This window comes from Belonocnema kinseyi, chromosome 4, assembly GCF_010883055.1.
Source record: "Belonocnema kinseyi isolate 2016_QV_RU_SX_M_011 chromosome 4, B_treatae_v1, whole genome shotgun sequence".
Taxonomy (NCBI): domain Eukaryota; kingdom Metazoa; phylum Arthropoda; class Insecta; order Hymenoptera; family Cynipidae; genus Belonocnema; species Belonocnema kinseyi.
In genome coordinates this window covers 94,086,498-94,111,021 of record NC_046660.1, presented here as the reverse complement: position 1 = coordinate 94,111,021, position 24,524 = coordinate 94,086,498, and the positions used below count along the sequence as shown (strand labels likewise).

General features: G+C 29.0%; 1 protein-coding gene and 1 long non-coding RNA gene across 4 annotated transcripts in view; one reads left to right on the top strand and one right to left on the bottom strand.

Moving 5' to 3' along the window:
• Nucleotides 1–2,058: 2,058 nt before the first annotated feature.
• Nucleotides 2,059–24,524, top strand: part of LOC117171185 (tachykinins) — a 133,209-nt gene continuing 110,743 nt past the window's right edge. For all 3 annotated transcript variants that reach the window (XM_033358262.1, XM_033358263.1, XM_033358261.1), the window contains exon 1: nt 2,059–2,186. The gene's annotated coding sequence lies outside the window, so the exon portion shown is untranslated. The remainder of the gene's footprint in view (nt 2,187–24,524) is intronic.
• LOC117171188 overlaps nt 15,664–24,524 on the bottom strand; it is a 60,663-nt gene continuing 51,802 nt past the window's right edge. The window contains exon 3 of the long non-coding RNA XR_004466853.1: nt 15,664–15,929. This is a non-coding gene — a long non-coding RNA (uncharacterized LOC117171188). The remainder of the gene's footprint in view (nt 15,930–24,524) is intronic.

The following is a 24,524-nucleotide window of genomic DNA, read 5'->3' as shown; positions in this document are numbered from 1 at the left end:
TCACTATAGTTCTTTATAATTGTTACTTATCATAATTAATCATTTAAAATTGTTTCCAAAATCATATAAGAGGAACGACGGAAACTCGGGGGAAAAAATTCCCGATTAAGAAAATATTTGAAATACAAAATCCCTCAAATTATCAAATTGCCGAAATATAAAAATCCCGAATTGCAAAATTCACGAATGATGAAAATATAGAATTTAAAAAACTCCAGAATGATAAAATTCCCGAACACTTTATGATATTACCGAATTCAAAAACTCCTGACTAATAAAATTCCCGACAATTTATAATATCACTGAATTTCAAAATTGCCAAATAATAAAATTAATAACAGAAAATTACCGAATAATAAATGGCCGACATGGTCAAATTTCCGACACTATAGGAAATTCCCAACTTTAAACAATTAAAAAATTGTTCTTTAATCAATATCAATTATTTATTAAAAATACAATAATGAAATACTTTAATCAACGCATTTTTTAAGCTTAGTATATTTTTGAAAATTATTGTTTAAACGTGAAATAAAAATAATTGAAAAAAATTTCTTAGTGCATTTTTTTAAAATGTGCATAGAAGTTTTTTAAACTGTTGAATTGATGCATTGAATGCATTACTTTTGCCATGAGAAATATATTATTTTAAATTATTGATACTCAAAATTAAAATAATAATTTAAAAGAATACATTTAACGTCCAAAAAAGCTTTTTCTTCAATCAAAGTATTTTGTTTTTATTTTTAATGTATACATATGATTTAATAAAAAAACAATTTTTTTAATCGTTTAAATTCGAAAATTGTCTAGTTTAGAGAATTTTGTAGTGTCAGATATTCCATAATTTAACAATTATCTGTCAAAAATGTCAAATTTGGTAATATTAAAAACTGCCGGAAATTTGGTTATTCGTGAATTATCAAATTCGCTTATATTAAAAATTGTTTAGGAGTTTTGCTGCTCGGCAATTTTCCAAGCCAAGATTTTAAAATTTTATTAATTTTATAATTTTCATAATTTTTTATTTTGAATATTTTATTTTTCAAGATTTTTCAAGTGTGGGAATATTTCATTTTGGGGATTTTTTATTCGTCCCAAATGAAATTACATATATTGTATATTATATGTTATAGTGAACGTAGGTTATATTATAGAGAATCCAAATACCACTATCAAATTAAAATCACAGGGAACTGACATTATTGTGGACCTTTTTTTGGCCAAATAGATAAAAATTTGGTTTGTTTTTTATTTAGTCCTAAACACTTTTCAAGTGTCGGAATATTTAATTTTCGGGATTTTTTATTCGCCCCAAATTAAATTAAATATATTATATATATGTTATAGCGAACGTAGGTTATATTATAGAGAATCCAAATATCACTATTAAATAAAAATCACAGGGAACTGAAATTATTGTGAACCTTTTTTTCGCCAAATAGATAAAAATTTGGTTTGTTTTTTATTTAGTCTTAAACACTTATAATTTATCTCTTAGCCATATAAAAATGATAAAAATCGGACAAACGGTATCCGATATATTGCGTTTTGAAAAAAGTCGACCATTAAAATTTAAAGTAATGTAATTTCATATAATCTGATGTAATCTTGTGTAATATCATGTAATATTGTTATTTAGTGTGCACGGAAAATTGAAGTGGTTAACCCTTCGGCCTGATAGTTCAGAACAAAAATTATTTTTGCTGCGGAGAATCCTTTTTCTTAATGTCTTGTTTCGTTAGATGTAATGGCGCAACTGAAAGCTTTAAGCTCTCTGAGAAGAGAAAAAAGGAAACTTGAGAAAGTCTTGGAATGGAACTACTTTCATCCACTGTTTCGGGTGGGTGCTTTGAAAAGGTGAAGAAGAACGAATTAGTGGTCATCCAGGTGTCTAAGGTGCAACTTCTTATGAGGAGGGGGTTAAACTTCCCCACCAAGTTCCTGCAAGCTCCCACTTTTCATTGGCTCTGAGCTTTTGTGACGTCATATTCGCGCCGGTTTGTGTAGAGATTGAAACACGCGGAGCGCCAGTCTGCTCTTGTCTGTCACGCTGACTTGGCTACTTTGAGGAAAATCGGAAGCTCTCTTGTGACAGACTTGCACCACGACCATCCTTTTTTGGTCCATTGCCTTCTGCAGCATCTCAAAACTCGGAGTCCTCAACAAGTTAATTCAGCAAAAAGGTCAGCTTCTTTTTTAACTTCAACTAGAACATTTTTCTGATTGGATACCGCCAGAAATTTTGCAATTAAAAAGTTTCAAAGACAAGGTTATCAAATTTCAGAATAAAAATTTTATGAGTTGTTATTAAAGTTAAACATTTCTAAAAAAAAGTAGTCCTTGAAATTAATTATATAGGTGCATAACAAATCTTGATGTTCGGGTAGAAATTACGGTACACGTAGACACGGCCTATTAATTATTTAAGATTAAACTTGAGCCGTTCAAATTTTTTTTAAGTCAGGGTTGGTGAAAGTTGTAGCTTCTAAAATTAAAGTCTTTGCAGTTTGGGCGTTTGGAGTTGCAGTCTTTTAAAGAGCAAACATTTAAATTGTTAATTCAAAATTCATGAGTAGCTGAATAATTATAATGACCAAAGTCCAAGAAAATTGTGAAAAATGTGATTTTTTATGATGGGGAAAGAGTTTTAGAAATATATATTCTAAGATTTAAACTGTAAGGGTTTCCAATTAAAAATTTGGTGAATAAGTGTACTTGATAGATATATAGGGTGGGGGAGGGGGGGTGAAAATAACATAATTCTGGAATATAAAATGGCTCCAACGCGAAAAAGTAGCGAATTGGAATTCTAGAAGAGTACAAATTAATTTGGAATCCATGGTCTTAAGAACTGTGTAAAAAGGAGAAAAATCCTTTCAGGGCCTTGCATAATTGGTAGTTACAAAAACGTACTAGAAATAAACCGCCAAGACCCAGGAATACAAATGGAGAATACAATGCATTTTTTATATTTGGATTTTGCTATTTAATGAAATTATATTTATAACTTGTAGTTTACAAAATTTTCTGATCTTCTGTGAAGTTTTTTAGAATACAAATAGACTAGATGAAAAATTGAAAAGATCCAGGAGTCGAAGTTAGAATGACAGCAAATTTTAAGAAATCAGAATTCGGTATATAATAGAATTTATTTCTAGCGTCTTCGGGTACATACTAATCTCCAAATTTTCAAAATTTGGAAATTCACGACAGAAAGTTGCCGAATTATAAAATGGTCGACATGTTTAAATTTCCGACACTATAAGAAGTTCCCAACTTATTGCTTCAATATAAAATAAAAATAATTGAAAAAAATGTCTTGGTGCAATTTTTTTTAATGTGCATAGACGTTTTTTAATTGTTGCACTGATGCATTCAATTCATACATTTTGCATTGAGATATATATCATTTTAAATTATTGATATTTCAAATTGAAATACTTAGTTTTTTTAAATACATTGAACATGCAAAAAAGTTTTTTTTTATCAAATTTATCAAAAAAATTTTTATCAAATTTATAAATTTTTTAGTATCAAACGTTAATAATAAAAATTGTTCAGGAATGTTTCTATTCAAAAAGAAAATTAGTCTATTAAATACTAAATTCCAAATTTTGAATATTTTCTTCGCTTTTAATTTGGACTCCTGTGCCTTGCCGATATTTTTGTCTAGTGTATTTATATGCAAAAAAAGTTAATACATGCTCAGAAAAACGTTTAAACAACAAGTTATAAAGATGATTTAATTAATTCTAAAACCAAAATAGAAAGTTTTCAAGTGAAATTTGAAATTGTGCACTTGCAGCCTTCAACTTTTAAAGTTTAATTTAGATCAGAAGCATTACGTATAACAAAATTTGAAAATAATTGAAAAATCTATTAGGTTCAGCTTCCAAAGTTGCAACTTTTAACCAAAGTTAAAAAACTTTTAAAATATTTTTTAATATTTCTAATCGAAGCCCCGATTGTCTTCTTTTCGAAATCACGGTCGACATGTGTGATCGACACGCGTAAGCGTCTATTTGATTTTTCACCATGAACATTTTATAACATCATCAATTTTTATGTATACTGGCTACATACAAAGTAATACACTGTAATATTTTGAATTGTGAGTGTGAGTTCCCTAGAACATTTAAAAATTAAAAGCAAACATATTACAAAAGGTTAATCAATAATGTGTTTAACACTGTCAGAATAAAATGCAATGCTTTATAACATTTTACGGTCATTATTTAATTTAATGATTTTTCAGTGTTATGCAGTGAATTGGTTTTTGCAAAATCTTCTTTCTTGCTCACAAGTAAAATATCATTCGGAGGAGACTGAAAAACATTTACATTTGGTCAAAAAGAAAAAAACGATAAAAAATATGTTTTTGTTTTAAAAATGGATTTTTTATATCTTTTTTTGTTTTTAAACAAAATTTTATTACGAATGTGAACGTCTGCATATATAGATTCACTATTGATTTCTAAAAAAACCTATACATTTGATTTATCGCTTATTTAATTTCAAATAATTGTTTTAATATATTTGAATAATAATAATAATAAAAATAATGTTCTCAAGCAGAATTCCAAAATACTTTAGTGTAAATTGTTCAAAGATAACTTCAATTAAACTAGTTAAGAACCTCATTTTTCCAGATTTTTTGTCAAAATTTTGTATGTGTTTTTGAGCAAAACACCAAACTTTTTTGGTCTCTCCTGGCTGATATTTTACTTTTAGATTAAGAAGAAGATTTTTCGACCGGTTTTAAACCCTTTACTCTGAAATTTGTAAAAATTATTAAAGTAAATAATATTATCTATTTTTTAAAGTGCGCTTTGGACGTTTGAAACCTTGAATGTTTTTTTAATGGATTATTGAAATAAAATAAATATTAAGATTATAGAGTATAATCTAGGATAGTAAGAAATTAAGATTTTGTCTATGGGGATGCTAACATGATATCATAAGCCTAATTATAATGATATTAAGAGCAATAGCACGTTCTGGTCAGTGTTAAGTAAGTCTAGGAATCTGATAATCAATTTTGCCGCTAATCTCATTTCGGTCGTAGTCCCGAAAGCTGAACTCGCCTGTATGGTCAGCATAGCTACTGACAGTAGTAAATTAATTTTACGGAATTACGTTCTGTATTAGCGACAATTTAAATAATCTAATTACACGGAAAACTATATATATATATATATATTAACATATATATATATACGTATATTAGCTTGGAACAAAGTTAAAAAAATACTCATCTAAAATGAAGACCCTTCTCATATAATTTTCACCTATTTTTATTTTATTTAGGGCTTTATAGACTTTATGATTAAAACGTAAACTATGAAATCAATGATAAGTAAAGAAAATGTCAAAATTATTCCTATTTAACTAGCGCTATTTCCAGATTTAAAAATTGTTTATTCAGCCACAAATATATTTATTTTACCGATTTATAACTGTGATTAAATAATAATTAATGCAAATCCCTCTTTTAAGTATTTTGCTAATACCTTTGATTCGCTTCCAACGATATTTGTGATGAGATCAAGGATAAATGACGCTAGTTCAGTTATAAATTTATTATCTCAAGAAAATTAAAAAAAAATGCATCCAATATAGTTTTCTCTCTATATTTTTCGACACATTTTCTTTAAAGACAAAAAACAATATTTTAATTGTATACTGAAGGATATTTGAAAATTGAAATATTTGTTATATGTCGGTGAGTGGATAATGGTATAGTTGTTCGACGATATCTCTAACAGAGCGAAAAATGCAGTGGGTTTCACTAAACCCTATAAATCCATGAGCTGAATGCAAAATCAATTTTCTTTTGATGCAGGCTTCTTCTATTTAAATATCGCAATTTCTGGATTTACATATAAAGCATTGAGTCCATAAACTACTGATCAAGTCAGCTCTTCTGCTGATTCAAAGAGTGTTACGAGCCTAAGATAAAAGTGCAGCTGAGTAAGAAAGTACCAATAGTGATTGATTTAATTCTAAGGAAAGGGTAGATTATTCTTTGTGACAAACCATTACCGTGTAATGGAATCTCGTTCAATGACTTTCAACATTTTTAAATTGAATCTTAATAAAATATCTTTGCTCAAAGAAAGTATAGTAACCTAAAACATTCTACGGCCATACAAGATCTGAATAAATCATTATTTTAAACACTTTATTTTGATTATTCTCATTCTCATTTTATTTTCTAGAATATTAAAATGTAATAATGAAAAATGTAATATCAATCAACAGTTTCATATTAAATTAAATTTTTTATACAATTTAGAGTTTGAGTTTAAAAATAAAAAGGTTTAGGGTCAATTACATATGTTCGATTTCCACTCACGTTTCTCATTTTCATTTAATGTTAGATTTTTCTCTTACGTGTTTTTGTTCATGGATTTTACTTATTTTGTTGAAAAAAGTACCCATTTTGCATTTTTATCTGACGGGGCGGGGGAAGGGGGTTGATACGGTTACTTAATATTTTTTTAATTCAACCTTATAGGAAATCCATGTATCAAAAATTATAGTATAACGCAATCTTCACACTCACCCTATACCCCTCTTTTCCCATTTTTTATGAAGAATCCATAGTGTTATGGCTGTTTTCAAGATGCTTTCCTTTTTTCTTGATTTTTCGCTTAAATCCGAACACTAACAAAATGAAACTATTTTTGGTTGAAAGTTAATTATTTTTGCTCCAAAATTCATCTCCTTTTGGTTAAAATTCAATTATTTTATTAAAAAGTCATCGTTTTTGATTGAAAATTTAACTGTTCTGTTAAAAACTCATTCATATTTTTTGTTGATAAGTTCACTGCATTTAAAAAAAAAATCTCTTTTTGACTTGCAAATTGACCTATTTGATTGAAAATGTAACGTTTAAATTTGATGTTTTTTTTTTCAATTTGGCCATTTTTGGTTAAAATTTTATTATTTTGTTAAAAATCCGTCTATTTTTTAAAAATTATATTAATTTCTTGAAAATTACACAAAATGTATTGAAAACTGAGATTCTTGGATTGATTCTTCTAGAGAATTTGTATTTTTTGCTTAAACAATCAATTATTTATTGGAGCATTGAACAGTTTGGTTAAAAATTAAACTATTTGGTTGAAAAATTATCTTTCTTGATTGAAACTTAACTTTTTTGTTAAAATTCATGTTTTCGGTTTTAAAAGTGAATCTTCTTTGGATTAAAATGGAACTATTTGGTTCAAAATTGATTTTTTTTGGTTGAAAATCAAACTAATTAGTTAAAACTTTAAATTACTTTCTTAAAAATTTAATTTTTTTATTGCAGACTCATTAGTTCCATTGAAAATGTAACTATTTTGTTAAAAATTCATTTTTTTAACAACAAATTTAACGTTTTTCCTTTGGTTTGAAAACTGATATTTTGGATTGAAAATGGGTGGGGGGCGTCCAAACCATTGTGTTAAAAACTGTTACATGGGAGAAGGGAGGGGTGAAACAGCAGCAAAGTTATCAATCAGTTTTTTGTTAGCAATTTAGACCAATAACTTATACAAGTCTACCTTCGATCTGACCATGATTTCTGTTTGCAATCAAGAGAATAATCGCTCATGTGTTAAATTGGTAGCATTGAATACCTGTATCGAAATCCTGATTGAAGTGTTGATTCCGTGGGTCTTTTATTTAAAAAAGCCGATGCTTTACTCCCAATCACTTGTTTTCAAAAAACCTTCTCTTTTTTAATTTGTCCGTTACTTACGTTTACATAACATTGTTTTTTTTTGTATTATACTTTTCATTGAACCACTTCCATTTACTGAATTCATAAAATTCAATCCTAATGTTTGATGGTGAAAATGAAGGAAATCTGAATTAATTCTGGCCTTTTAAAACTTTTGCCTTATTTATTCTACAGAATTCAGTTATTTAGATTCAGATCTTATCACTTCGATTGAACATAAAAGGTTTTATTTATTTGATCAAACGTACGTAAATAGCTTTGATCTTAGAATAGTTGACAAGCATTTGTTTTACGTATTCATATCTCTATCTTCTTTAAAATGTCTCGAAAATATATGAGGTATCTTGCAGATTCTGCAAATTAAAATATGAGCTGGAGACATAAAAGGTTTATTGTTTTCAGAAAGCCCAATTAAATTTTCCTCTTAAACAAGAAATGTAGTGAACCTTTACGATTTGTGGTTGAGAATATGAATGTTATTCTTTTGTTTATTTCACTGCTTGCAAAAAGCGTTATATAAGAATTTTAAAATTAACATTTTATTATTATTTATAAACATTTAAAGCATTATTAACATGTACGTCAATCATCGTTTATGATGTTAGAGCTTCTCTTTTTACACATGACTCTAAACAACGCATATTCGCATTTTTTCGCTCCCTTGGGCAGGTACAAGTGATAATATTTTTCTTCCTTTCATCATCGATATATTTTGAAATTATTATCGTTTATTAAAAACAAAAAAATTATTTTCTTTTATTAGGCTTTTCAACAATAAATTTTCACAGTACGAGGTCGTCTCACTAAATCTTTATTTTCTTAAAATAGGGTAATTTTCTGGTATGAAAATTTTTATACTCATTCAGCATCTCCACATCCCACGAGTGAGTTTTTGTTTTTGTAAAAAAATGAAAATTCTATTTTTAATCGTTATCGAAAGCCGATTTTCATAACCTTCGAAATTCTAATGCTATAAAAAAAATAAAATCAGTTTAAATAATCACTATTTATCAAATCATACTCCAAAAGCTCGTATTTTCGATTTTTGAAATGTATTTTCAAAATCAGGAAAATTTAGTGTAGAAAACAAGGAAAAATCCATGCTACATTTAAAAAACGGTCTTTAATACTGTCTCAGAGGTATAATAAATCGTGCATGTAGACTGTTGAAAAGGAAGAAAAAGTGTGAAAAGTAGAGCCATAAACGCAGTTAAAACAGTCATTATTTTGAGTTTCCTGAAGAAGAACTATTGTTCCTTTATTAATTTATTACACTGATTACAAGACTTCTCTGCAAATAATATACTCGGTGAAAAATTCTTTTACAATAGGATGGAAATCTTAACAGGATAACCACAAAGACTCTTACACCTTTAAAGAAATATAGCTTCAGCGCTGAGGAAACTTTGTCAAGTTTTATAATAAGTCTGTCATAACCTCAATAAGTTTATTATAAGGTTCTCTAGAGACTTTTCCCGCATTCTGTTTTCTGCATTACGACCACTTCACCTTATAACGATCCGATGTTTATCGTATGTCGTGCACGCCCTGCATTTACATCTTAATGCAACCTCCAAAGTGAAAGTTAGTTATGAAGTTTTTCAAATTTAAGAAGCACGAGTGTATTAGCAACTTTATAATAAGAGTATTTTAAAGGGCTGGATAAAAATATTATTATTGTATGTGCTCAAGAGATACGAAAATGAAAATATTGGATTTGAGAGACAATGTTAGTAATGGGACCTGTAGAAATGATGTAAAGTTATTTCTGAAATTTTGAATCACGCTCTTCTTTGTTAGGGTCCTTAAGTTCGGTAAAATTTATCTTTTTCTTATGAACTAAGAAACTAGTTTAACGTTCGACCACGTAAATTGAATTTTTAAAGAAAAAATATGGATTCTCAACAAAAAATGTAACAGTGGTTTTTCGAAATAAAAAAGGTTTCGTTTTAAATTAAAAACAGTTTAATTGAACCGAAAACATGAATTCTCAAAAAATAATTCAGGATCAAATTTCCACTAAAAGAGATGAATTTAAAAAAAAACATGAATTTAGAACCAAAAAGATGATTTTGTAGTTTATAAAAGTTAAAAGGATTATTTGTAGATTTCTTTAAAAGAACCAATCAAAAAGATTAATTTCCTATCAAAAGACACGAATTTAAAAAAAAAATACATAATTTATTATCTGAATACAGTCAAACCTGAATTCAATGTCAATTTTGGGATTGACCGTAACGTAAAATCTAGGCTCTCAATTAGGGACGTACGGACCATTTGCGGGGGTTTTCACTGCGTTGTAAAAAATATGTTGAAAATTGTTTTTCTATATGAAGGTAAGGGTAAACTAAATATTTAACGAAAACGAGGATAAAATTTTGCTGTTAAACGTTAAAATAAATGTATTTTCCCTGCGTGCGTACTTAAAACGTTTGCAGCCCGTTAAGCATCTCGTTTAGAAAAAGAGCTATCTCTTAAATAATCGGTCCATATACTGAATCACCTCTATTTTCACCAAAACAACGAATGTCAACACTTCAGAACAAATTTTAATTTCATTTAAATATTTAGAATAAATCTTATGGTAAATAATGAATTTTAAACCGGACTATAACATTTTTGGTTAAAATGGATTGATATACAATGCTTTTTTTCATTAAAGTTGCTCCTATAACTTCGCGATACTACTTCGTGGTATATATTCGCGTGTGAGATGACGCTGTTGTCGAGGTTAAAGACAAGCTCATTCGATCCCATGATATATTCCGTTCAGTCCCATTGGCTTCAAGCATCATATCCCCACTGCTGCTCTACGTGAGCCGGCCATTGAGCTTATACGTGTGTGCCTCTCATTTCCAGTGAACAGTCGGAATGTCATGAACCCTTCTGATAAGAGAAAGGAAAATGACTGGAAAACCTGCGATACATAAATACGATTTTTGGTCATTTTTAGACGAAAGAAAAGTAGTTTGAATAAAAATTGAAGTCTATTTTTAATAATTTTAAAATATACTGCATAATTTGATGACAATATTTTGATACTATTTTTCTAATTTATGGCATTGTTTACTAAGCTACGCAACATTTTTAGCCTGTCATTAACACATTTTATTCTTTAAAACTAATGTAATTAAGGTTGCACGTTTATTTCAGTATCAGAATTTATATTTTATATGTATGTTGGTTCGCTAAGTTTAGAAATCTTAGTAAGTTTAGAGGGGGGAGGGGGTGAAAATTACACAAAAAACTGTACGTAATTTGTGAATGACCCCTTATCTGTTTAGTTATTCCTTACTGCTTCATGAATTCATGATGATTACATTCACTATTAATATTAATATTACTAGGTACCTATTTATTTATATATTTATTAGTAAAATTGTAAAATTAGCCCACAGAAGTTTTAACTTGCAGATAGGGATTACGGAGCCATATTTTTAAATTAAATCAAACATGTTTACGAAGCAAAGTTCTATAAAGCGTGGAAAGCTTTGCCGATTCGGTTTGATCGGGTAACAGAGCCTGGATCATTATATAAGCTCATTGGTAAGTTTGTGTGAATCATGACGTACGGTGGATTTTTGAAGCTATCTATCTGGAGTGATTGCTAGAGGGAATGATCAGCGACCTGCGTCGGAGCGGTGTTGAGGGATGAGTATGTTGTTCGAACAAGCTACACGCGAATTCCAAATTGATCTCAAGTCTATATCTTCTTCTACACATCCCTTACGTACCCTTACCATATGAATTCATTGATCCCCGGTAGTACAACGAGGCTAGAACCGAACGAGTTACGCATACCTCGAACGGGATTTGGCCTAATGGTATATTAATAATAATAATAAAATATCTATATGATTTTGCGTTAAATTTTATTCATTAGAGATTACGATCATGTTAATTTAATTTTTTAATTTTTAAGTTATTTTATTTTAAAAAGGCAGAGAGAATTTTCACATCCTTCGCGGAGAATATTTTTATTTTATATTATCCACTTTTTAGTATGGTACAATTTAATTTACTTGATAATTTTTTTCGTATTTTCTCTAATAAATGATGTATTCCAATAAATAGGATTTTCAAGTTTAATCCGTGTCTTAAAAAATGCAAGAGTCATTCCAAAGTTCGCCCATTTTTTGGACCTTCCTAGTGACCTGGGGAAACTTTATAACAACATTTTATTACATGTATCAAATTACTCGCCATTGAAAGACAAAATGAGCATCGATTTCGTTTTTTTTAATTTCAAAAAATATACCCCTATTTAGGGGTTGAGAAGAAATAAAAAAAAATTAAAAAATAAGAAATATCAATAATTATAAAATCATTTTTATTGTATTTTTTCTACAAAATAAACCTTATGAAAGTAAAATACGTATTGTTTTGATTGATAAGAGGTTGATGTAAAAAATGATTTGATAAATTGTGGAATTTCCTATTCTTTTTAGTCTTCTCAACCCCTAAATAGGCGTCATTTTTTAACATTATCTACAAACGAAAAGCGTGCTCACTTTGGTTTTCAATTACGAATAGCTTGGTACCAATAACATATTTTTATATTTTTTCCCAAAGTCGCTAGCATGATCCAAAAAATAGGCTAAAGACCAGCCTATTTTGGCATCACTCTTTGGTGTCCTTTCTATTGTTTCCATAATGCTGTGGCAATTGCTTTTTTAGATGAGCCTAAACGATTTAAAATTTTTCCTTATTTTCAGATTTTTTAATGCTTTTCGTAACATTTTTCTGCAGACTTGAATTGATTAATTACCTAACATTTAACACTTTAAATGCGAAAGTTGGATAAAATTTATTTCACGCCAAATGCTAAATGCTAAATGAATTAAATTTACATTAAACTGTAAGCAGCTTAAAAAATATATTCTCGATATACTTTGTATCTTGAAAATAGAAAGAAAAGTGAAATTAAAAAAATCTTCTGTCGATTTAAAATCCTTTTTCAACAATTTCTTCACTTACTGTTCTTATTGATTATTATTAATTACTATTTTAATAATTTTTCACATAAATATTCAATTAAATGTTATGAATTGTGATATAAATTAGAAGTAAAATTTTAATAAATATTGAAAAAGAAACATAACGATATGTGAAAAAGCTCTTTGCTCATCACTCCCGAAATTCATTTCGGCCTCAATTTCTTGTATTGTTATTCTGGAAAGAAAATAAATTTCTATCTTCACTGAAAATTAAATTATTCTTCTTTGTCTGGCATGTGAATCTTGTGAATTTGCACTAGAGTTTTATGAAAATAAAATCAGGGTTAATTTAATGAAAGTTCTATTGATTTGGGATAATGTTCACGTGATTTCTGTTCACATAAATTCCGTGTATTAGCAAGTACGTGAAGTTATATCATTTTACTTCTCTAATTTCACACTTCGGTTGGGTTTCCCAATCAGCCGAGCATCAAAGATAATTATAAATTTGGCTTCTTTTTTGATGCTGGTTTTATCAAAAACCCCCTTTTTCCTGTTACAAGGTAATTGAGCACTTTTAATGCCTATGTATCTTCTCAAGGGATGACAATAATTAATGTATATATAACTATAATCTGGAATCTACTGTTTCTTAACTTAATATAAAAACACTTACATTAGCATTAATTTAAATAAAAAAATAATATAATACCATTTTATGAAGCAATATGTCAATAAAATGTTAAATTCAAACTAAAACAATTGCTTCCTGTTATAGTTAATAACGCAAGAGTTTTTTATTTCATAGTAACTCAAATGAACATTTAATTAATGCAGAACATAAATACGCATTCAATATAGAAACTGACCCTAAGAGCGGGTGAGTAATACATATTTATGCAGTCAAAAAGTGGATTAAATTCAAAGTGCTTTATTCACAAAAATGTATCTATTTTTATCGTAACAGGACCAAAACAATTGTTTACTTAGATTTAAATCTCAATGAATACGAATAATACTCAATAGAGACTAAATATATACTTTTAGTATATCGGGTATTCCTTTAAATAAATATACATTAGGTTGGACCAAAAAAATAATATATTCTTTGTCGTTATTTCACATCTTGTCCCCCTATTTCCTTTTTTTGGATAAAAAGAATTGTGAAATTTTTCATCTATAGGGAAAAAAAATTCAAGAACGTGGTCCAATGCCTTGCAATCACGCATTGGACAATTTCTAAATTAATAAAAAATGGCACAATCATTTTTACACCAAATAAAGAAATAGATATGGGGTGCGACAACGCGAAAATAATTTTTTTCTCACCCTAATATACATTTACCTGCATAAAGCTGAGACCTTACGCTTTCTAGAAACAGTTTCATAACTTCTTGCGGAGAAACAATTAATCTTCTCTCATGTAAAAACGTGGTAATCATGCCTCAGCCTTTTGTATAGTAAAGCTTAGTTAAATTATTTGCCTTGCATTTACGGCAAAGTTGACCAGGAATTTAATGCTAAACAAAAATAAATCTTCTTGAAGCGTAAAATATAAAATGTCAAAGATGGAGACATACTATTATTTTTTTTATGAGAATTTCAAATTGAAATGGCTTCGTATTGATTAATTGAACAGTCAATTTTTTAGATAGTTGATTAATGGGTATGCAAAACAAAAAGTTAGCTATTCATTTGATTAAGAAATGATGGCAAGCTTCGATGGGTGTCAATACTATTTCATGAAATGTATACAATTTTGGTGAAAGGAAAAACCGGAAGAAGATAGGTATGAATGATAGAATAAAGAATGTGTCAATTTTCAGTAGTAAACGCATAAATTAATCGGACGAATTATTGATATTTTGTTTTCTATGAAAAAACAAAAATAACTGAGACTGATAATAATTAAGATAATATTTTTATTTAAATACTTTACATTTTATATTATAAGAATAATAAATTTAAGATAAGAAGTAATCTAAATAATAAAATGGAATATACAGTAGACATAGTGCGCATTAATCAGAATTCCCATTTATTACAAATAATCTTGAGTTTTATTTCAAGTAGTACAAATCCATAAAAGCCAGACATGTTCAGAACTGAATTTCATAGGTTCATCAGATTACATTCTAACACGTTTCAAGTAATATTAATGCAGATAAGTCCGGCGTGCTTTCCTGTGGTATATTTTTAAATAACACAAAGATTCGAGTATTAGTATTCTGTGTAGATGTGTTTAATAATTTATATATTCATAACATTCTGAATAGAACTTTAATGGCATTTTCTAGTATTAGCCATTTTGCGTAATACTAGCCCTGAACAAGCTGGTAATGGAATAGTCTTACGGAAAATTTCGTAATAGTAAGCAGAGAGAACTTTTATAGACAAATTTCTTTACGCGGCAGTTATTTTTATAGAATGCGACAATATTAAAAGCAAAGTACGAAATAAGATTAAAGTGACAAAACAATTATTTCATGTGTTTATATACAGTCACATCATCCCGAGTTTCATGAAAAGCGAAAAACGAAGAGAAGTTCATTTCGTGCTCTCATAAAAGCCCGAAACGGAGGTATTGTCTGGAACACATAATTAAGCGAAAGAATATAGATAAAGAGGTAATGTGGGGATTCAAGATTCAACTTTTTATTTGAATTCCTTTTTTATAACTTCCGCTAAATTTCGGTGATCTTGAAATAAATATATGCACATTCGTCTTGACATGCTCTTTAAAAATTACTGAAATGTAATTTTAATTAATAATGTAAATATTCTCTAATTTCTGAATGAAGACTGGAATACTGAATGACATGCAAATTCGGAGAGATACACTTCGATGAGATGCAATCAGGGGTGGCTTAATGAGACTTATTTCTACCAAAAAATTTAATTTTCAAATTATTTAAAATTTACCAATATTTTTATTAATAATGAATACATAAAAAATATTTAGTAATAATAAACGTTTTTTCAGAGTAACAATTTAAATAATATTTTTGATTCAGTAAAAATGACTTCAATTTTCTCGCACAAATAGACATTTACATAAATCAGTGCCCAATAAAATAAACCTTATCTGCCGCTCGTTCTGAAACATTTCGCGAACATTTTCCTTTCTTTTTCTTTTTCTTTTTCTTTCTTCTACTTTCCTTTCATCGTTTTACTTACCTCGAGCGATATTCGCTCCTGAATTTTCACTCTTGAGAGCATAAACTGGCCCCAGGAACCATCATAATCAAATTTCACATACCCTTGAAAAATAAAATGGAAATTGGCGATTACGATTGAAGTTTAAATTCAAGAGCAAAAAGTTTTATAATTTTATCATTTTGGTTATAACACATTAAGCAATATCAATTTTCTTTAAATAATTATTAATACTATTATTGTCAAAAATACAAAGAAAATCAGATGAAAAATCGATCATATTTTAGAAGAATTTAGTTTTATGTTTTTGAAACAGGTATCTTTTTTTCTCGTTTTTTTCCTCACGCTTTCCTGTTACTGCAGCTGATTTACAGTTTATCTGTCAGCTGGTTTCCTCTTTATCCTTCCTTCTCTTTCACGCTTTGTTCTATCTCAGTATTTTACTTTTTACGCTTCTGCAGTTCGAATTTCAAACCAGTCTTTGGAATTAGCATTCAAAAAGTTTTAAAGTACCCTTTATTTCATTTTACACTTTTCTCATGAGCTGAAGGAAAATGTAATTTTAACTGGAAACTCACACACACACACGCACACACACACGCACGCGCGCATACACACACAAACACACAAATTTGATCCATCAACAACTGGTTCTCAAATGGCTTCTTGAGTAATCTATTTCTATATCTATCTCTATATCTATACATATGATAACTGCTCACGACTTCGAAAGCTCTCAGCCACTTGTATATCGACCGAAACTCTTTTATCGCTATTATCTTTCCAGTTGCTCTGTTGCTATTTCATATTACTTGACATACTAAAGATAAAGGAAGATCAAACAGATCAAACAATTTTAATTCAATAATTAAGGGTCATATTTTTCATCAATTATCACATTGAAATTAGTAATATTTTGGTGTTTAGAATATTTTTTGATATCTCTTTAACTTCATTTAATAATTGCAATCAACTAAGGGTGGCGGAGTTGTAGTCTTTACTGTGGAAGTTGCAAATATACTTCGTTGGTACATAAATGTTTATTTTGCTATCAATTATTCACAATCAATAAGCAAATCGAAATTTTCAGAATTTTTTTATTATAATGGTGGACAAATGCGAGTGTTTTAGATCTGATGTTAAAAAGTCATTGGAGAAAAAATTATAGGATAATGCGTGAATGGTCATTTCAAATATCAAAGTCTTTTAGTTAATGAGCCTGGAAACAGTATGTCAGAACATTGTTTATGTGGATTACAAATCTAAGAATCGCATAAAAAGTAAGGGAATTTGCCATTAGAAAAGGCATTTATTTAGACGATCTGTAATTTTTTGCAATTTTTAAAAAGTGTGTTCTAATTTTTTCCCCTGCACTTTGTGTTATTTAAAGACAGTTTTTTGGTATTTACAAAAGTTTAAGAAACCAGCAGGGTTTCTACTTTGCTGAGTTTTTCCTTATATTTCCTCAAAATTTTCAAATATAAGAAACTCCCTTTAAATATCGCCATTTGCACGAAAGAAAACACTCATAAATCTAAAAAAAATACTTCCTTGAATTCGTTAAAAATTCATAATTTCTTTAAAATATATTATATTTTTCTGCTTTCGAATACATTATGGTTCTTTAAGTAATAACTTTTTGAGTTGAGCAGGAAAATGAAATTCCCATTTCTCGTTTCAAAAAGTGAGAAAATTTCATCCAGACAAAGCCCGGAACACTAGCACCAAGGTTTCAATTTTTATTATTTTCTTCTGAAAGTTTTGCTTTACTTCTTTCATTTACTGAAAAAGGTATCATCTAAATCTTCAATGACCTGTTATTATCTAAACAATAATTAGTCTATATTGGTAAAAGAAAATCGTTATAACTTTATATAGTTAATTGATTATTGTGACAAAATGTATACCATTTGAAAACTGAAAAAGAACTAAAGTAAGTGATTAATTCAAAAAAAGTACAGAAATGTAGATTTAGAAATTCTGAAAGTTAAGAAAAGAATTTAACAATTGAAAATTGCTTTCTTTTGTCGCAAAAGGCTGCACGTACCTATTAACGCATAAAGAATGGCGGGCGTCACTTAGTCAGTGGAGATTTCAATGCGTCTGAGTCAGAGGGATATCACGTTTTATGAATGAATGATGGTAGCTCTCTTATCGTTACATGATGCTTTATTGAAGGAAAAGATTCATGTGTGAAACACATATCAGTTTCGAAGTTTACGGTTCGAAAATCGAGACAGATACGTGTTTTTCGGTCATTATAACCCTTCAGAAATGTCACCAAACAGATTTCTTTTCCCAATATCAAGAAATAAAATGTCCCAAATAAATTGTGTCCATTTTTTATAGATGGTAGAAAATATAAAAAATGACATCACCTCACATTCTCGTATTATTCTGCACGCCTCAAAATAATAAATAATAATAAAATTATATTGTTTGTATTTGAAACTCAATTCGTAACGCTTTGCGAGGATATCTTGGGATTTTAATTACACAAGGGAATAGAGAACGCGGATTATGTTTTCGTATAGTCTGATTGGAAACGAAGCGGAATTTTTATAGGGGAAAATCACGCCTAACGGAAAAGGCGGCGGTATTGAGGTAAATATACCATTTTCAGGGCTCTTAGCCCGTAATCAGCGTAAACAGGTAAGTTTTCTCGTTGCCACTAACCGAGCGCTAATCCAACGGTAATTGGATCGTACTCAGTTAATACTCAAGTTTAATCAGGACTCTAAAATGGTCGGACGCAATTCACGCAGGAAAAATTCTCCAACAAAAAGCGCCTATTGATTATTTAATTGGATTATTTTACAATCTTCCCCACGAATGAATTACATAATATAACTGTCATACTTTTAGATACACAAACATTATTTTTGCAATCTTCTTCTGGCAAAATACATTATTAATTAAATTGACTCGAAATCAGAAATGGTACCTTATAACTATTGAAATCAGAACATAGCATTATATTATACACAATAATATATACTTCTTCCCAGTTTCAAATTAAAATTAACAGTTAAAAATCGATTAAAGAAAATAATTTAAAAATATTTATTCACATTCTTTCTTTGTTATAGAGTAAAAAGTTTGACTTTTATTATTATTAATACTATACGCAACAGGGAATTTCCAAGTCCGATCACAAAGTTGAAAGTGAAAAAAATATGACTTTAAACCTGATAAGAATAATAAAATGTTACAAGAAACTTTTAAAAAACAAATTTTTTTACGCTTTTTTTCGATTTTAAACACAGTATTTCGTAATATTTTTAAAAATTTGTTTAAATTTGAAGCACCATTACCAAGTGTTGCAAAATTTACACCTTTGTGATCATTTTACGTAGACAGCATGAGATAGAACATTTTCTAATTCACAATAAAAAGTGAGCAGTAAGTTTCATTTATTAAACATATTATTATGTTCAAAGGTTAAAATTATAATTAAAATTACTGCTTGATTTATTACAAAAATAAATTTGTATGTTGTTTTACTTTAGGAAGCTAAATAATATTTCAAAACACACTATCGATCTCTTTGGTGTATTCTGTTTTATCGTAGAAGCTTAACTTCTTATCTATTCATTAAATACTGTAGCTATAAATGAAGCATTATTTCTTACTTTCGTAGCCTCTATTTTATAACGGGCTAAAGAGATCTGGGGCGTCTAAGAATTCTATGTATGATATCCGAGAATAACGGTTTTGTTATTGTTATTTTATTATACATGAGAAATAAACCTTATAGTGAGTCTTAAAAATCGATTAGTCATATGTTTTAAAAATAATTTCCACTTTTTAATTTTACTTGCGATGTTCACTTTTCTGTTGAATCTTACTTATTTAAGATTCACCAGTATACGTACAATGTAGGCAGTCATAAAAAATGCAATTTTTTTCTTGCATCAAATTCTTTCTTTTAAAATTATAAATATTTTACATTAACTCTTTTTATTTTGCTCTTTTGTTCAGTATGAAAGATCGTACTTTATGTTAGAAAAAATGTAATTTAATGTATTCATCTGAAAAATAAAGTTTTTATTGAAAATTAGAAATGTTCTTTTCTTCTACAAGTTTGAGCGATATAAAATTTCTTTTGATAATATTATTTAATACTTAGTAGAAAAGGTCAACTGCAGTCTGGCATAGAATATAAGTGATTCTGACTCCCTAAGTTGTAGAGGTCTATTTTAATCAGGCATTAGGAATTTAAGTTAATTCTTATTAAAGATCTAAATTGTTGTGTGTATAGAAACTATTTCAGAAGAATGAATATGCAAATACGTTTTAAAGTACTAGCAATAACTTGCCTCTTATCTTGATTTTCTTCCTTCAATAAGAGAGGGATAAAAACGAATCATGTATTCAGTATGCAAAAAGGACTTTCATTGATTAAATCTTAATCGCAAACTCAAGGCCGTGGGGGAATCGTATCAGAAAAAATAAATTGATACATCAGTACTTTTCCGATACTTTGTAATGTAATTACATTGCAGTGCATAATATACATAAGTGCAAAATAAATTTCAGTGTTTTCGATATAGAATACTTGTATGAATTTTTCTATGAAGATTGCAAATTACTATTATTTAAACTAAATTATAAATTTTATAATTAATTTCAAGGTTTTAATAGTTTTTTTTTATTCCATTTCAACTTTCTTTCTCAAGTAACATCATTTTCGTGCCTCTCTTCTAATTTACTTATTGATCCTTTTTTTATACTATTGGGAATAAGACATGGTTGTGTTTTAACTTTTCGCATAAAGGATTGTCCATATATTACTTAACGGATTTTCCGAAAATTTTTGACAGACCCTTTCCTCTTATTTAACGCTCTATCCGAATTTTCTTTGAGTTTGTCACAATTGTGGTGACGCTATGCTATACTCCACCCTTCGTCAAAGCCGAAGGAGCTTTAACAAAAGAGAATCCACTATCATCAAACTACAATTATCGATGGCATGACTGAAATGTCATGAAATTTCAGTGGTACCATCGATAATTGTAATTTACTGATAGTTGATTATCTCTTGTTAAAGCTCCTTTGGCTTTAACGAACACATTCTCATCACGTATCACGTGCTTCGCATTCAATTAAAGTTTGTCCGAAACACGAACTTTTCTATATTATGTTTAACTATATTTTATTAAATGTATATTATATTAGTTTCTGTACTTTGTTCTGGGACTGCTTATTCAGATATTGAAAAATAAAGTAAAAATTTTATTTTCATGATACTTTAATCAAAAAATGACTGAAAACAAATTTTTTGATCTTTTTTGGTTAACAATGTTCGTCTATTCATTTTTTTCATAGCTTGTGTCGATTTTCCAAAAATTAAATTTGTTATTTTTCACGATTAAAATAAGAGCTACGCATCCTATCAAAAATGATTACATATTTATAGTTCTTTTTTGATGAACAACTTTTATGTATTCATTTTTTGTCATCCCTTTTGTCATCCCTTGTGTCATATCTTGTATCGTTTTTCTAAAAAAATTTACTTTTTAATGTTATTTTTCACATTTAAAACAAGAACCACGCATACTGTCCATAAATAAGTTATGGCAAATTTGTAAATCTTGCTTGGATGAACAACTTTTGTTTATTCATTTTTCGTCAAACAGTGTGTCGTTTTTCCAAACTTCTAACTCGGAGATCTTGTGAAAAACCTGCGATGCCAAATTTTGCACAAGCAGTATACCTTCTCATTAGGATAAAAATGTAAAAAAAAAGGTTTCTGGAAACGGGATATATATTTACCTTCACTTTTTACATAATGAAAAGAAAGGCCACTGGAAAAGGGTTAAGGTTGTATGTCTACTCAGCGCAATCCTTTGTTTATATATATATTCTTTTTAACAAAACACCAGTTGAAAGAAACTATATACTGGTAATCCTGTATAATTCTCTTTTTACTTTCTACGTAAAAAAAAGAAAGGTCACTGGAAAACAAGCAGGGGTTTCTTCCAACTAAGCCCTATGATTTTTCATATAAAGCCTTTTTAAGAAAATACGCTACAACTGTTGTTATCCAGAATGCATCTTTCCGAATACTTATATTTAGAGAGTATTATTTAAATTTTTACCTTAAAAATGAACTTTGCGGGTATTTTCATTGTCATTTTCAGAATCATGGAATAGAAATACTTTGGTTTACTATGTTTAAAAAATTTCACTTTTTGTAATCTCACTACGACACTTTTCAGAAACAGTATAGGATTTATGCCTAAGTTTAACACAAACAAATATTTTTTACGCCTAATTCAGGCTATCATGAGCTGCATTTAAAAAATCACGCAAATATGTTAAGTGTGTTGAAAGTTACGGTAGAACATGTATAACAGCAAAACAAAACAGAAATTTACAAACATCTTCTTTTTTCTGCGTGCATTCGACTAAGAAAATTGCGAACAAACAAGCTTTCTTTTTGCTGCACATAGTCGACTAAATATAAAAATGACCAAAGATAGTAAATATTCTTTTAAATATAAACTTTTTTTTATTAGATGCTAAATTTAATGTTTGAATTGTAATTTTTTCTTTAAAAATCTTTAGTTTTTGTTCTTTAAAAAATGTCTAGGTCGTAGCCAATTGTTCCTTGTAAAGTTTGCTATCCAACAAAAGTTTCAGAAACAGTTTGTGGAGATATGTCTTGTGAAATTGTGTATTTCTCTCTAGAGTGCTAAGAGGATTGACCCTCGGGCGACCAATGGCTACCCTCAGTAACGTTTCCAGTACATCTTTGTTCACACTTCAGAGCACGTTTACACAGAAAATGCACAGCCATTGCATCTAGCTTCATATTTGTTGAAACTAAAATAAACTTCAGCCTTCTGACGTTATATTAAATCCTTTCAGGATATTTCAAGGGAAAAGAATTTTCTATTCAAATTTACAGTTATACATTAATTTACTTTTTCTGAATCCAGAATAAATATTGCATTTAATTAATGTTTTCAATTTATTGGCTTTATTACATTCTCTAAATTTAATTACATAAAATTTTGTAATTTACTTCTAAAAGAAGTATTGAATTTATTTATTTTTAATGTTTCTATAATAGGTTTTACGTGCTTGTTATATTTAAATATATTATAAAAATAATTTACAATACTGACATTTGGTTTTTTTATTAGATTATGTATGGAAAGTACCTAATGAACAATTATGAGAATTTGTATTCGGATACATTTTCTAATAAATAAATTATTTTTAATAATATGGTCGTATTTCGTACAAGATTTTATAAGGCAATACTCATTTTATTATTAACACGCAACGAGCATGGTTGTTATGCAACGTATCGTTGTTGGGCAGAATGAAGGAAGCTTCATAAAATTCGTAGTATAAATGACTATTTAAAGCATTCGATTATACTGAGTGCTTCTTAATAGTTTTAAAGAAAAGGGGATAGAGTAGATTTAGATGCTGCCTAGCAATACATAATTTTTCATCAAAAGTAACTGGTCAAGTATTGCGTTAGGGCTAGTATTACGGAATTTTCCGTAATCTTAGGTCTGAACAAGCTGGAAAAGGAGTTAATCTTACTAAAATTTCCGTAACTGTAGAATGTTCAGTAGATTTGTTGAAACCTACATCTGCACTGTTATCAGTAAAATACAAGATCAGAGAGTATAAAAAGAAATATAATAAAATAGTCGATTTTCTATACAATAGTAGCGATAATAATGTTATATTTTTCATTACTTAATAGTAAATACGACTTTAGAGAGTCATTTAATTTGATTTATCTTCATTTGAATAACAAAAAACACACCCTTGAACTTAAACATTACGTAATCTTTTATTTGAGAAGAACCATAGTAATTTAGTAGTTTTAATTATTAAATATCCATTAGTTGAAGTTAATTCAGTTTGCTGTTAACATTTCAACTTTATTCCTTCTGTGAAGTGCTAAAAAAACTTTTTCTGACAATATAAATAATTTTTCAATTACAATATTTTGCAGCTTTTATAATTAGTTAGACACTCAGACTTCACCTCAGAGGTCCGGTGTTCGATCCCTGAGCCGGTACCTCTAGAAATTTTTCAATGTACCTTTACCGAGGTTCTGGTGGTTCGGAACCCACCTTAAGCTGTAGGTCCCCCCCATCGTGTACTTGACTGCAACCCAGTCCGTCAATGATGGGGTAAAAACCAGGCTTTCTCCAATATGTCTGGGCAGACTGCTCTCATCAGATCACTTGATTGCATTATAAAAATGCGTCCATGACTGATGATATATACCGGGACAGTCCCGTGCAATGGAGATTAAACAACAGGTTGATTTGGCGTGGAAAAACGACGGCAATGAACATCAGTTAGAGAAAGCCGCGACAAACGGTCAAGCAGGAGCAATTGATGTTCTTCCTCAACCTATTGATGATCCAACACCACCACATCCTCCAGAGGTGGATGACCTTATACAACCAGAGGCAGAAGCAGAGGTTCAGCAACCAAAAAAGCGACGAAAATGGACATACCATATGAACAGAGATGTAATGCGCCTTTATTTTTTTGGCAGAGAAATGTGGGGAAAGTGTGAGGAGAGAACATCATAGACTCTTTTTACTTAAATACCAAGAGCTAGCCACAAAAATAAATGAGCAGAATCTAGCAGATCAAAAACGCTCAATATCTGTAAACAGACTGCTTTCGGCTGTTGAAATAGCTGCTATCAAAAT